Here is a 15,777-nt window from a genome sequence, read left to right as displayed (position 1 = left end):
GAAGGAATTAGTATGGTCATTTACCAAAGAACCATTTTTACATTATAAAATTCTCCTGATGTTATTCATTTTATTATTTATTTATTTTATTTTTTGTAGATATAGGGTCTCACTATGTTGGCCAGGCTGATCTTGAACTCCTGGCCTAAAGACATCCTCCTGCCTCAGCCTCCCAAAGTGCTGGGATTACAGGTGTAAGCCACCTTGCCTGGCTATCTGTATTATAAAGAGGTCGGTACTTTGGCCAAAACTGCTTCTAAATGTGCTCATATACTTTTGATTCAATAAATATGAATTATTTACCTAATTATAAGGTCAGCCTGTTATAGCCTCAAATTTTAGTGACAATATTCTTCATATGTTAAAAGTAATCATTCAAAAATCATTTTTATCTTAAAGAGAAGAAATACTGCAAATACATTTTTTTCAAAAAACTAAAATTTTGACCACACTATTAACTCTAGTTGATCAACATACACTTTATTTTAGGTCTGGGTATTCCTGTTAAATAATCGTTGGTTTATAAGTCCACAACACTGACAAGAATTGAGGTGCACTACAGTACAAATCTTGGTTTAGAAGTACTTACAGGTTTTGTTTGTTTGTTTGTTTTTATGGAGAGAGTCTCGCTCTGGCACCCAGGCTGGAATGCAGCGGTGCGAGCTTGGCTCACTGCAACCTCTGCCTCCTGGGTTCAAGCAATTCTCCTACCTCAGCCTCCCAAGTAGCTGGGACTACAGGTGTACGCCGCCACGCCTGGCTAATTTTTTGTATTTTAGTAGAGACAGGGTTTCACCATGTCGCCCAGGCTGGTCTCCAACTCCTGAGCTCAGGCAATTCGCCTGCCTTGACCTCCCAAAGTGCTAGGATTACAGGCGTGAGCCGCCGCACTCGGCTGAGAACTTACAGTTTTAAGATAGTTTCTCAGCATGATCAACTGGTCATGCTAATGCAGGAATCCTTCTACCCTTTCCTGGGAGTATAAAGGAATAGAAATCAATAACTTCACATACTTTAAATGGTGAGATGACAAGCAAGTCCCAGTTCGCAGTCTCTTAAGTGAGGAGAAGATAGCTATGAAGTTGCACTAAACTGTACAGGCCTCTCCGTGCAAGGTAGTAGTAATGTATCTTTACTCAAGGTCCACTTGCTACATTCTCCGAGATCTTCAATACTCCTTTCACAATCATCCACAAGAAATCATTCTATGTTAAAAACCCCTTTCCACCATCTAAGTCAGTCACCCAGGACAAATCCTTAGAGCTTAGCGCAGACAGTGGGGACTGTGTGAAAGGGTGATTCTAGACTCAAGACATGCCACAGGCAATACCTGCTTATTCAGCCAGGCCTTTCACTAGCTGCTTTGTGCTTCTGGATGTCTGGGTCGTACTGAACCCATGCAGTTGGTGTGCTCCAATTTCCTGGAGTTTTATATAATTTCTTAAACTCCCTCTCTCTCTGTATGGATTATAATTCCTCAGGAGACTATTATGTGACTTGCCACGAAATACAGCAGCGCACAGAGGCAGCTTAAATGTGTGAACAGATGTTTGATAATATCTTCTGGCTAATTCTTTTCTTCAGTCTTTGATTTTTCTGTCTCAGTCATGAGGCACCTTTACAGGAAGGCTGACCCTAGACAACCCACGTCACCTCCTACCTTCCCACCCTCCACTGGCTTCTGAGCAGTGGGGTCACAGTGGAAAAGAGCACAGGCTGTGGAACATGGAGACCCGAGATTCCACCTTTGGCTCTGACATTTACTATCTACAGGATCTTAGGCAAGTTACTTCATCTCTCTGAACCTCGGTTTCCTCATCTGTAAGTTGGGACTGAATGTCAGTATCTCAAAGGATTGTTGTGAGATATTAGATAACATACATAAAACATAAAGAACAAAGCACAAAAGGGCAGGTGCTCAGACAATTTCAGTTTCTGTTCAGGACTTACGGAGATTTTTAAGATCAAGTGGTGAAAAGGTTGCTGAACATGTCTAAATACAAAACCAAGAAATTAGTCGAATCTGTTGCTTAACCTAAACTGCTTTACCAGAGAAAAGGTTACACTGTTTTTGTTTTCACAACTAGCAAGAAAGCAGTTTTAGTCGGTAGTGCCATGGGTTTCTGAAAGGGCCTATATTAGACCATGGATTTGAAAGACTAGAAATGTCTTAGAAAATGCCTACCTCAAACTTTCCAATGATAACTGAATTGCGAATACTCTAGGAAAAAAGATTATTATAGAAGTATTACAAAAGGTACACAAGTACGGTGAACTCTGAAGTACATATTGGCAATGGGGACAAAATGTACCAAAGGAAAGAAAAGACGAAAGCAGCTAGAAAAAAGCTATTGAGTACTTTTCTATCTGTAAAGTGGACTTAGTAAAAGTTTTAAAAAGGCAACATATGGAATAAGCTCCTCCTGCTTTGCAAGAATGGCAAATATTATCTTCCTCCTTTGGAACAGGCAAGACATCAGTGACACCTTTGGATGAGTGATTGTTAGGACATTTCCAACTTCCCGACTCAATGAGATGTACAAAGGAGCTCAACAGAATCCTCATGCAGCTGCAGACTTTTCTGCTCATGGAACAGGCAGGAGGAGGCCCCTGCTGAAGGACCCCAGACCCCTTTAGGAAGAACTTTGTCACTATGTCTATCAGATGAAAGCAACACAGCACAATATGTGTTATAGGCTATAGTACCAGTGAGGAGGTAGAGAACCAGTAAGTAGTTCTGCTGCTTACTAGTTACGTGACCTTGTCCAAAACACAACCACTTTGGGTCTTAGTAGAGTACCTGCCCCATCTACCACTTGGAAATTCTCCAAGGAAAAACCTACAAAGTTTATACAAATATCAGCTACCACTACTGTCAGTGAATCAAATTAAAAGTGCTTCAGTAAAAAATCACTGGGCTAGCTGTGCTTGCTAACATAAGCCTGCAGTCCCAGCTACCCGGGAGACTTAAGGTAGGAGGATCGTTTGAGCCAAGGGGGTTGAGGCTGCAGGGAGCTATGATCATGCCACTGCACTACAGCCTGGGTGACAGAGTGAGACCCCACATCAAAAAACAAACAAACAAACAAACTTGGAGATCAAAAACATGCATTAATGCTTTCTTATAACCTAAAAAGGGTACATTTTCTGGATAAAGTTTAACCTTCAAGTACCAAACATTTTAAAGCAAATATTGAAAGATTCAAATTTTTTTCTGATGGAAGTCTTAAAAAATCATATTATCTTGGAACGTAATTTATTCTTCCTGATACTTAGGATCATTACCATATGGACTATTACTGAAGTTTGGCTATTATTTTTATTATACTAGACTGAATTAGATTAATAGTTTGAGGGACAACTCAATTAACTAAGTCTGACTTCCTGAAAAGCTACAGTGGTGGCCTGTATTGTATTAAATCTTCTTTCTTACTGGCTTCCAAACAGTGGCTGATCTTAGCAGTGCTACTTCTACCTTTAGAAGAGAATTTTACTCACTAGCTGAGAAGCCATATCCCAAGTGCCAAAATGGTACTTTAAGTAAAAATAAATAGGCTCTGAATGAAAGCTCGAGGAATAGTTTTAGGGGTAAGTACATGAATTTTCTAACCACAACTTCTGCTGCTCAAAAGCCTTTATTCCTTAGTTCCTGGTTCTTGGATATGTTCCTGATGTTTCCAAGGTAGGTGACTATAAATAAGTGGGATGCCTTTTCAATGCATCAAAGAACATACTCCAAGTGCGTTTTAGCAATACACAAAAAAGGTTGACAAAGGTCTGTGAAGAGGGTGAAGAAATATTATGGCATCTAACTGTAGAAAAACTGAAGAGATAAACGGTTCTTCCTAATTCAAGAAGCACAATCATTACCTAACTCTTCGCAAAAATTTTCTAGGTACCGCTTCATGCCTATAGCTGGGTTCTGGAAGCAAGCTTTAGTGCTTGGAATTAACGAGATGCCTGGGGTTGAATGACATCGAGGTATGCATGCAGTAAGAAGACAGAGTGCTATGAAGAAAGCTGAAGAAGCACTTTTCTCTAAAGTGATGCTCACACAGAATAAATGAGTAATAATTTAGTTCACAGGTATTATCTAACTTCCTTTATGATTGTGAGACTCTAATCTGCTGCTGTCCCATGTTTCAATAACTTAATAGCACCCCAACATCTTCATTACCCTTAACTAATGTAAGGTCTTCCAAAGGGCCATGCAGCCAGCCCTGAAGCAACAACTGTGGCCATATGGCTCAAGCTAGTCCCCATTAGCCACAGGTAGGTAGGAATGTATTTCACAACCTCATGGCAAGAGGCGGTGGTGTCTTCCATGCCACCACTAAGGCATGCTAAAGAAATATGTTCAGGATCCACTGAACTCTAACCTGGAACAATGTAATATAGCATTGGATACTAAAAAACAGTAGCATCAGAGAGACTGACACAGGCTACACCAACCTTAAGAGACACTTAGAGCAGTAGTTTGTGGAAGCTCAGGAGAATGAAAATAAACTTTTCTTTCCACACAACTGCAAATGGCAACCTCCAAAGAAAATGGCATCAACAAAAAAGACCATTTGTATGTTTTCCTCATAAAAAGGATCAAGGACAACATGTAAGAGCAGGCACCAGGGTATTCTTGTCAGCCTGTCACTGACCAGCTCAAAAACACCCGACCTGGTTTGATTGCATTCTTTCCTGAAAATCCTAAGCCACTGTGCTTGGTAAAACTCAATTACATGGGGACTTATGAGTTTCACTGTTGTTGCCTAGGTTGGAGTGCAATGGCGTGATCTTGGCTCACTGCAACCTTCACCTCCAGGGTTCAAGCAACTCTCCTGGCTCAGACTCCCAAGTAGCTGGGATTACAGGCGCCCACCACCACATCTGGCTAACTTTTGTATTTTTAGTTGAGACAGGTTTTTGCCATGTTGGTCAGGCTGGTCTCGAACTCCTGACCTCAGGTGATCCACCCGCCTCGGACTCCCAAAGTGCTGGGATTACAGGTGTGGGCCACCGCGCCTGGCCAGGGTCTTGTATATTTATAATTTTTATCTTGTATTGACTTTGCCTTGTTTTTGTCTTAGCTTCCCAAGCAGATGTAAGCTACTTGAGTGCAGGGACCATGTTTCATGTTTTCCTGTTTTCTCTTAGCAAAAAAGAGGAGAGGGAAAAGGGACATCTAGGATGCTTCCTGAGTTTTCTTCCTGGGCAGCACCATTTACTGAGATAGGAATAAAGGTAACAAAGGTAGTGGCTGGTGGTTGTTAGGGTGTGTATGTTTCTGAAGAGCTCTGTACTATATGTATTAAGATAATTACATGATTCTGAATCTGAGATGTCTGGTAGGCAACTAGACATATAGGCATGATGAGCCCACCAACAGCTTCCCTTCGATCTGAGGGGCCTTCACATTAATACTAAACTTTGTCCAGGTGTCATTAAAAGGCCCTGTTATAACAGCTAACTTTACAATATAGCAATAAAATCAGTTTTGGCTGTGCCTCAAAGTTATCCAGCTTCCTAGTTTTTTTTCTGGAATTTTTCTTAATAGCACATAAGAATTTATTTTATTATTTTATTTTGAGATAGAGTCTCCCTCTGTCGCCCAGGCTGGAGTGCAGTGACGCAATCTTGGCTCACGGCAACCGCCGCCTCCCGGGTTCAAGCAATTCTTGGGTCTCAGCCCCCGAAGTAGCTGGGATTACAGGCAGGTGCCACCACACCCAGCTAATTTTTGTATTTTTACTAGCGATGGGGTTTTACCATGTTGGCCAGGCTTGTCTTGACCTCCTGACCTCAGGTGATCCACCAGCCTCGGCTTCCCAAAGTGCTGGGATTACAGGTGTGAGCCACGGCACCCGGCCAATAGCACCTAAGTTTAGATGAATTTCACTTTATCATTTGAATATTTTAAAAATGAATCTCAACTTCCTGATATTTAATTCTATTACTACTTTTTATGTTAAAAAATAGGTGTTAGCCAGTTTTTCCTGTTTTAAACAGCTTGTCTTTGCTTTTACTTCTAGTTATTCAATTTTTCCGAGACCTTAGATTTGTAACAAACCCTAAATATAGCACTTGCATTAACTTAGAATATTGTTGGGCAGCTAGTAGGGAAACCAGAGAGAGGCGATTTTCTGTCCTGCAAACCATTTCCTCAACTTGGCCTAAGGTCCAGGAAGCACTGTTTTAGTTTGGTGCAGATTATAGTCTGTATCATACGATGTCCTTCACATCTGACTAAATAAGGTCTTTATAAGAACAGTAATTCATAACAGATGTTGAAATGACTTGAGCTCATGCTAGTTCATGCTGCTTCTGCTCACCAAGAGGACTCTGTAATAGTCAAGTGAATTATTCGTTAATCAGAAATACCTGAAAACCACCACTAAAGCACAGTAAGATCCTAGGGATTGGTTAATGGAAGGAAGTACTCCCACTTCTCATAAAGGAAAAGAAAAAACTGGATTTCCAATACTTGAATTAGTTTTCAGTTTATCTCCTTGGTGAGAAATGGTGTGCATGGCCTTGACCACTGTCTTCCTATCTTCAGTTCCATGCCTAATTGTTAAGGGTGTGGTAAAAGGATAAGATAATATTCATAAACCCTTCAAAAGCTACAGTTTAAGAATGATTGTTGTTTCATAACCCCATCTTTAATGATTTACTCAATATTTATCTACATCACAGGTTAGACACAGCTTAACTTGCCAACCAAGTCAATAACACAACATTTAATTCCTGATGGAAAGCATTCCTGTGGTGAATACTGGTGGGTGGGCAATACTCATGTTATCTTAGAGTAAAAGATCAAGTGGAGAAGAGATTTGGCATGGAGGTGAAGTGACAAGTCTGAGAGTCTAGAATTTAGGAGTGATGAATTTAGGTATTTACTCTCTAACTACCAATAACTGCTTGATGGGCAAAGGCAATATCACTGATGACCAAAATACATTCTTCTTGACTGAAAAAAAATCAATAGCCACAGAGAATGATGTTTGGATAGGAGTTAATCTTAATAGCAGAAACAGGGAGTCCCAGGAAAACAGAAGGGGAAAGCAAGCTTGAGAGAGCTGACTATAGTCAAGAGTTATAAATTACTATGGCTTGACTCTTTAAATAAAACATAAAAATGCTTCCTCACCCCCTCTTCAAGGCATAACAAGTTATATTTTTTGCCAGACAATAATCTGAAATTGTGTCCCCTAGTTTACTCACTTCTTCTCCTTTAAGCAAAGAAAGTATAAGTATAGTCAGGAGGGCCTGAAAAAATCTGCTGACAAGTCCTTGCTCTACACGGAGAAATTTATCTGCTTTTGGCTATTTCACATCTGTTGTATCCTCCACATCTGAATATAAGGATATTCCAAGGTTATGACAAAGTTGTGCAGACATAATGGAGAAGGTTGGCATGGAGTGTGGAAATTTTATTTTTCCACTCTTTAGAAAGCCATAGGTGTACTTTAAAACCCCTGGACAAACTTTTCTTTCCACAGAACTGGCTTAGGAGAAGCAGTGAAAGGGTAGGCAAAAGTGAATACAGGAAAGTGAGAAATGAAGTTCATAAAAATCACAGGCTGTTAAATATGTGATTTCCAGGTGGTTGAAATCCAAGTTATCTCAATTTGGATGTAGATACAACCTAGATACAGAAAAAGCAATTTTCAAAATTGGGGTTAAGTTATCCCCTTTCCCAGAGATCAGAATCATGGAGAATGGTGAGGGGTTGAAACCAGGATGTATCTCTTCACCCCTCTAAAGTCCCAGCCTCAGTGACACCATTGCTAATGGCAACATGGTATTTGTTCAAGTGTGTGGAGGTACTGATGTAAAACAAAGGGCATGCAATCCCTTTGTAATAGCTAAGTTTACCATGTTCTTAACCACGTTCACTAAAAGAACAGAATAAAGATTCAAAAATTATGAACTAATAATCGAAACTGGGGGAAAAATAGGTGTTTCAGAGGGAGCTTACTGGGCATGAAGCCAGTTTGCTAGCTTTCTGCATCTTAAGGCTTAATATCCCTAGATAAGTGACACAGTAGATCTCCTAAATGTCACAGAAGCACTTTAAGGCTTATATATTGTATCTCCTATTTTTCTTCATTTTAACTAGATTGTCAAATTTATTAAATTACAATAAAAAATATAACTATCAAGAAGATTCTCATGTTCATTCTTTAACATATGTTTACCCTACAGACAGATGTACCCAGGATGCCAAAATATGATCAGGAAGTTACCTGAAGAGCAGGAAGTCAGAGCAAGGGTCATTAAGCACAACAGGTCAATGCCTCCATTTGCTCTATGGAAATGTAACGGCCTCAGAAAACAGACATCTCTGAAAAACTACTTCTATGGTTTTTTTCCCCTACCAAATTGATTTTTGTTTCTAACTTCATCATCCTTGGTAAGACTATGCAAAATCTAATGTATATATGGTGTTAATTTAAAAAAAAAGGGAGGGTTCAGAGGCAGTGAGAGACGTGAGATTTTGGACTGGATGACACACATTTAAAAATATTTTAAAAATATTTTTAATATTTTACCCCTTTACCTCATTGATATTCATAAGGTGAGCAATAACACTAAATTTTTATTTTTTAAAGTATTTTTAAAGTGTGAGGATAAGCAAGGTATTTTATATTTATCATCCTCTCTGGGGTGCTATAAGAATTAATAGTCCTTTATAACTATTCCCCACCCCACCCTTCTCTAGACACACTCAAGGCTACAGCTGGAGATGTTCTAGGGGTAGGACTGAACTAAGTATTAATAAAATCATCTGTATGTTCAAGTTTTTACTCAGGAATCTTGGAAGACAAAATGTAACTGAACGTGTAGGCAAACATGCAGACGTAAGAGTTATAAGGCCTGTTATTTGGATATTCTATGCTAGATATTCTATCTCAATTTAGATATTTATTCTACCTCAATTTTTATTATTAGTTTCATCACTTCCCTTGCATCCAATACACCATCCAGTTTAACTACAAGGGTTGACTTTCTTTGGAAAATGCTATATTGTATATCTCTGCCCCTAGTTTCTACTCATTTTAGAGTCAGCGTCACATTATCCAGAATTGCCATCTTCCTAAAGCCCAAATCTCATCTGGTTACTTTCCTGCATGAAACCCCTATAAGATCCCCACTGCTTACACAACCCTCCTCAGCACCCTGTCCCTGGTGCTGCATTAGGTAGTTTTTCCTCTACTCTCACAGTCTGCTTGTATCTTTTGTTAAACAGTACTTATGCTGCTAAGTACTTATACTTAGTACTTATTGACCTAACCGTCTTCTTCATGGACTGTGAACCTCTTCTAGGTCAAGGACTTTGTCCTTTTCAACTTGGTAGCCTCAGTGCCTAAAGCTTGGGGCTCAACTCATGGCAGGCATTAAGTCAGTCACAAATGGACTATTCAAATAAATTATTATGTAGTGAAAATAATTCTCCCAAATGCATTTTTCAAGGGAATTGAAAGGGGTAGAGGAAACATTTTTACATATAATCAGAAGGGAAAAGAATAACCTTTCAAAAAAATGAGTTCAACGAGGCAGGGAAAGAAGGGAATTTTGAAGGGCAGACAGTAAGTATGCAGGTTTTGACTAAGCATACAGGCAGTCCAAGTGTGCTCTCTAAGGTACCAGGAAAACTGGGATGAAATGGTTTACATAATGGCTTTAAAACGCCACTAGGTTTTCAACAGCAATCCAGAACAAGAAATACTTTTTACAAAGTGACCCAGTACACACATTCCAATTTGTATGTATATATGTATAATGATGTAAGTTTTGATGAAACATTATCCTTACTATAATCCTATATACTCTGATTCTGTTTCTTTTTTAAAATGCTGGCTAGAGCTGCGCGTGGTGGCTCACGCCTGTAATCCTAATACTTTGGGAGGCCGAGGCAGGAGGATTGCCTGAGCTCAGGAGTTCGAGACCAGCCTGGGCAACATGGCAAAACCCCATCTCTACTAGTCCCAGCTATTCGGGAAGCTGAGACACAAGAATCACTTGAACTCGGGAGGCAGAGGCTGTGGTGAGCCGAGATCATGCCACTTCACTCCAGCCCAGGCAACAGAGTGAGACTCTGTCTCCAAAATAACATAACATAACATAACATAAAATGAAATGCTGGTTAGGATCTTATGATCCATTAATAGGCTGTAACTGGTCAACCCAATTTGAAAAACTACCTGGTAGGTAGAGAAGAAATCCAAGAAGATGGATTTTTTTTCTTAATCCATCTCTATCTAGTCAAAATTACACTGCCAGGTCTTCCTGGCAAAAATACCTCAAGTCCATTTATTTTTTACTTATTTATTTATTTTTTGAGACGGCGTCTCAGTCTGTAGCCCAAGCTGAAGTGAAGTGGTTGCACTTCAACCTCCGCCTCCCGGGCTCAAGCGATTCTTGTGCCTCAGCCTCCAGAGTAGCTGGACTACAGGCAAGCGCCACCACACCCAGTTATTTTTTTGTATTTTAGTAGAGACAGGATTTCACCATGTTGCCCAGGGTGGTCTCGAACTCCTGAGCTCAGGTGATCCGCCTGCCTCAGCCTCCCAAAGTGCTAGGATTACAGGCATGACCCACTGCACCCAGCTTCAAGTCAATTTAATAGTTGTTGAAGGCTGGGCATGGTGGCTCACACCTGTAATCCCAGCACTTTGGGAGGCTGAGGCGGGCGGATCATGAGGTCAGGAGATCGAGACCATCCTGGCTAACATGGTGAAACCCCATCTCTACTAAAAAAAAAAAAAAAAAAAAAAAATTAGCCAGGTGTGGTGGTGGTGGGTGCCTGTAGTTCCAGCTTCTCGGGAGGCTGAGGCAGAAGAATGGTGTGAACCCGAGACTCGGAGCTTGCAGTGAGCTGAGATCACATCACTACACTCCAGCCTGGGCGACAGAGCGAGACTCTGTCTCAAAAAAAAAAAAAAAAAAAAAAAAGAAAAGAAAAAGAAAAAGAAAAAAAATTGTTGAAATGAACACCTCTAAACTATGTTAGCTGTGATCTGATTTGTTGGTTTGAAATCCACAGAACCCCTAATTGATAAAACCACATTAAATAGGCAGAATTGTCCCCAACTTCTTCCACTGGAAAAGTTTTGATGATTAAACATTCACATTCCCACCCTCAGCTCTTAGATCGTTGTTCAAACTCTACTACCCATGCAAAAAGAAAAGTCTACAAAGCATGTAAAACTTCAACCTTATACAAAAAATCTTGTATACAATGGAAATGCACATAGTTAACTCTATGACTTTTAAATTTCTAATCTTAAGCATCTTCTACTTCCAAACAACTTTCATTCCATTTTAGTCTGTGAAAAGAAACAATAATTAATGGTTTGATTACATTCCCCTAAAACAGTACCATGAAATGCAGGAAAGCAGCATTCCAGGTTTCAGTCACAATTCCAATATTTTTATGTTCTTGAACAAGACTGGCTGCCCTTTGCTTCAGTCTAATATGAACACAACAACCTCACTCTCAGTGTTCTAATCAATAGTTTCTTGCATGATGTCAATCTGACTTTCTCACTTTTCTATCCCTCACACTAAATTCATGCCCATCAGGTGCTGTCAATGCCTTTCATTTATACAACACTTGCAAAGAACCTGCCACAGTGCTAAGTACTTTACACAACAGAATCTCATTTAAACCTTATAGCAAATCTATGACCCTCTTTTACAGATAAGAAAACTGAAACTCAGGAAGGTTCAATAACTTGTTCAAGATCATGTAGTAAGCAACTGAAAAGGCTGAATTTTTTGTTGTTGTTGTTGGAGACAGGATCTCTTACTTAGTCACCCAGGCTGGAGTGCAGTGGTGTGATCAGGGCTGACTGCAGCCTCTATCTCTCGGGCCCAAGTGATCCTCTCACCTCACCACCAAATAGCTGGGACTACAGGCATTGAGCCAACAAGCCAGCTAATTTTTGTATTTCTTGTAGAGACGGGGTCTCACCATCTTGTCCAGGCTGGTCTCAAACTCCTGGGCTCAAGTGATCATCTCATTTCGGCCTCCCAAAACACTGGGATTACAGAAGTGAGCCATGGCATTTAAACCTGGGCCCATCAAATCCTCTCTCTCAAACTTGGGGTATTCTCTCCTCTCCTATCCATGCCCTACCTATTCTTCAACTCACCTCCTTTATGAGGGCTTTCTGAAAGTCATCTATTAATGCTGATTTTTAACACTGAGGTTTTATATGCTTTCAATATTTTTATGGCTAACTTCACAAAAGAGATTTCATTCTCTTCCTAAAAAGCAGTGTAAGTTTGCTGAAGAGCCAAACTCAATTAATAGTTAAAATTTAGTTAAAACTGAATCTAATGGAAAATTATTAGTAGGTACAATCCCTAATTCTAATTCTAGCTTGAGTCAAGAATGCCAAAGTGGTATGGAGATAAGTAAGATGGTATGAAATCATGAGTATTATGGGCAACTCATTGTGTGAGATGGGACAAGTCCCTCAAGGTTCCAAGTTCCATGTTTTTCACCTAAAAAAATGAAAAAGTAGAATGGGATCAACAGTATTTAATCAGTGGGTTAATAAAAACTTCCTGTGGTCACAACATGAATGTACTTAACAATGCTGAGCTGTATACTTGAAAATGACTAAGATGGTAAATTTTAATGCTTTCTTTTAACAATAAAAAACCCAAAAAACTTCCTGTGGAACATTTTGAAAATACTGAACATGTCTAAGCCTCATTCCTACAAACTGATTCAGTGGATCTAGCCTAGTGTAGGACCCAAGCATCTATATTTTTAAAAGGTTGATTCTGCTTATGACTGATTGTATCTGATGATTCCCAAGACCCTGAGCGCTCTAATATTCAAGGAAAACCTACCCTGCACACAACAGAAATAAAAATTATGAATAACATAAAGTGACTTTTCAAGTTAATATTTGCAAAAGTATCACCACATTCATACACACTTCATAACAAAAACTTAAAATAGACTTTGTTTTAAACAAAAGGCATCTGAACATTATATCCAGATCTTTTTAGAAAATGTTTCAATGCAAAGGTGAGACCTGGGTTTACGAAACCTTATTCAATAGAGTTTCTACTGTATTTCCCAATGTTCATACAGATACGATTTGTGTATTTGTCTCACATTTAATAGAAAATGACATTTTCTATCATTTTAAATATTTCAACTCAGAGTTGAAATAAGGTCTAAAAACCATTCAGTCTGTAACACCCTCACTTTACAGAAGGAAAAATAAGTGATCTTTCTAGTGTACCAAGTTGAAAGATAACTTTAAAATAACAATTCAGGCAAAGTGCGGTGGCTCATACTTGTAATCCCAGCACTTTGGGAGGCCAAGGTGGGCGGATCACTTGAAGCCAGGAGTTCCAAAACAGGCAGGCCAACCATGGTGAAACCCCGACGCTAATGAAAATACAAAATTAGCTGGGCATGGTGGCACACACCTATAATCCCAGCTACTCGAGTGGCTGAGGCACGAGAATCGCTTGTGAACCTGGGAGGTGGAGGTTACAGTGAGCCGAGATTGCACCGCTGCATTCCAGCCTAGGAGACAGAGGCAGACTCTATTTCAAAAAAATATCAAACCATTATCACTCCCTACTGCTGATGAACAACGAACATTAAAAAATGACTAGACAAGAAACAGTAGTATTCTTACACGCCTACAAAACCTCTACAGTCGGCCAGGCATGATGGCTCATGCCTATAATCCTAGCACTTAGGAAAGCCAAAGTGGGAGAATCACTTGTGCTCAGGAGTTCGAGACCAGCCAGGGCAACATACTGAAACCTTGTCTCCACAAAAAATTGTAAAATTAGCCAGGCATGGCAGCATGTGCCTGCAGTTCCAGCTACTCAGGAGGCTGAGGTGGGAGGATCATGTAAGCCCAGCAGGTCGAGGCTGCAGTGAACCATGATCATGCCACTGCACTCCAACCTGGGAGATAAGAATGAGATCCTGTCAAACAACGGAAGCTCAACAATCTGTTAAGAATCTGTTAAATAAAATTCTGTGTTAAAATGCTTACCTTTTAGAAGCAAATAAAGTGAACACAATGTAACAAGAACTACTGGCTTATCTACTATATTACTTAACACTATTAAAAAAATTATTCATTCATTTCAGCTACAAAACCTAATACCACACGTCCCGAGCATATGCGAATAGTGTTATATTCGAATAGTGTTTGTTTAGAGTCCTTGGCCGGGGGGGATCCACAACTCAGGATATGGCAAAAAAAAAAAAAAAAAAGTTTCCATTTTCTCCATTTTACTTCTCTTATGCAATCTCTCTAATTTCCACACCTGTTAAGACATAGGGCCCCCTGAATTAATTTCCAAAATATCAGCAGAATCAGAGAAAATTCCAGTTTAAAAGAAAAAGTCCTTTCTTTAAATAGGGCCTTTATAACAACTGAAGAGCTGAATATCAATTTGAAGATAGGATCACTAAAATACAGCAAATTCATTTATGAGATGCTAAACTGTAATCTTACTACTGACCTGGCCGCCAGTTTATAATGAGTAACGGCAGGAAACGACCATAAACAAGTAAGTTATGGCTTTGGAACTTACAGCGAAATAATAATTAGCTTTCTAAAAAAAATTTGATTAAGTATGTGGCATAATTAAGGGGAACAAATAAAGCCAACAGAACAAGTCTGTAGTACTAACATAAATTCCTGTTTTATAAACATCAGACCAAAGGCAGAAGCAGCTAGATAGCCAGTCTTTTTTTTTTTTTTTTTTTGAGACAGAGTCTCGCTCTGTTGCCCAGGCTGGAGTGCAGTGGCGCGATCTCAGCTCACTTTGGGAGGCTGAGGTGGGTGGATCACGAGGTCAGGCGATCGAGACCATCCTGGCTAACATTGTGAAACTCCCTCTCTACTAAAAATACAAAAAAATTAGCCAGGCGTGGTGGCGGGCAACTGTAGTCCCAGCTACTCGGGAGGCTGAGGCAGGAGAATGGCGTGAACCCAGGAAGCAGAGCTTGCAGTGAGCCGAGATCGTGCCACTGCATTCCAGCCTGGGCGACAGAGCGAGACTCCATCTCAAAAAAAAAAAAAAAAAAAAATTTAAATGTTGCGCAAAATATACTCTGTTCTTTATGGGTTCTGGTAAAAGGAATTATCAGTGTCCTGCCAAGAATGAGAACTACTATCATAACCTTAACTGATTGACAATGTTGCTTTTATACTTATGCCTCAAGAAAAGAGCAAACAAAAAATAGTCACTACTATTTTCTGACAAGGAATCCCGGCATTAAGTTTTATATTCTTAAGAAAATTATACAAAACTAAGTCAAGACAGAAGACGGTATTATGAAAACATTACTGTATCTTGTTTAGCTGAATACATTTTTTAAAATGAATAATCCAATGAAGAAAACTGAGGTAATCTGAGCGCCGAGGTATCAAATTAGTAAAGACACTGAGTTACAAGGCAATACTGCACCTGAATATGAAAGCAGAATCTCACAGCAGCAACTTTATCTAAGAGATTTCATCTAGAAAGAATTTATCATAAAAAAAATCACTAACTTTGATTACCATATGTATTTACAGTTGGAGTACAATCCAACTTTTACCCATTTTGTGAATTTTTCAAAAAGCATTAAAATCTTATGAAGCAGAAACCAAGCTTTAAAAACAGTTTTTCACAACAAAATTTATTAGAAGAATAGTGGTTTTGAAAAGTCTAGCATCCAGTGAGAACTACCATACACAACATTACAGCTGGGAATGTTTCTCCAAAATGTCATGGTCAAAT

The 15,777-nt window shown here is 39.4% G+C and overlaps 1 protein-coding gene across 11 annotated transcripts in view; it reads right to left on the bottom strand.

The window, feature by feature from the left end:
* The window catches only part of LCOR (ligand dependent nuclear receptor corepressor), a 155,193-nt gene that overhangs the window by 10,233 nt on the left and 129,183 nt on the right, over positions 1-15,777 (bottom strand). The window lies entirely within an intron of this gene.

Source organism: Pongo abelii, chromosome 8 (assembly GCF_028885655.2).
Source record: "Pongo abelii isolate AG06213 chromosome 8, NHGRI_mPonAbe1-v2.0_pri, whole genome shotgun sequence".
NCBI lineage: Eukaryota > Metazoa > Chordata > Mammalia > Primates > Hominidae > Pongo > Pongo abelii.
The sequence above is the reverse complement of the archived record's forward strand: the minus strand, read 5'-3'. Positions and strand labels throughout refer to the sequence as shown.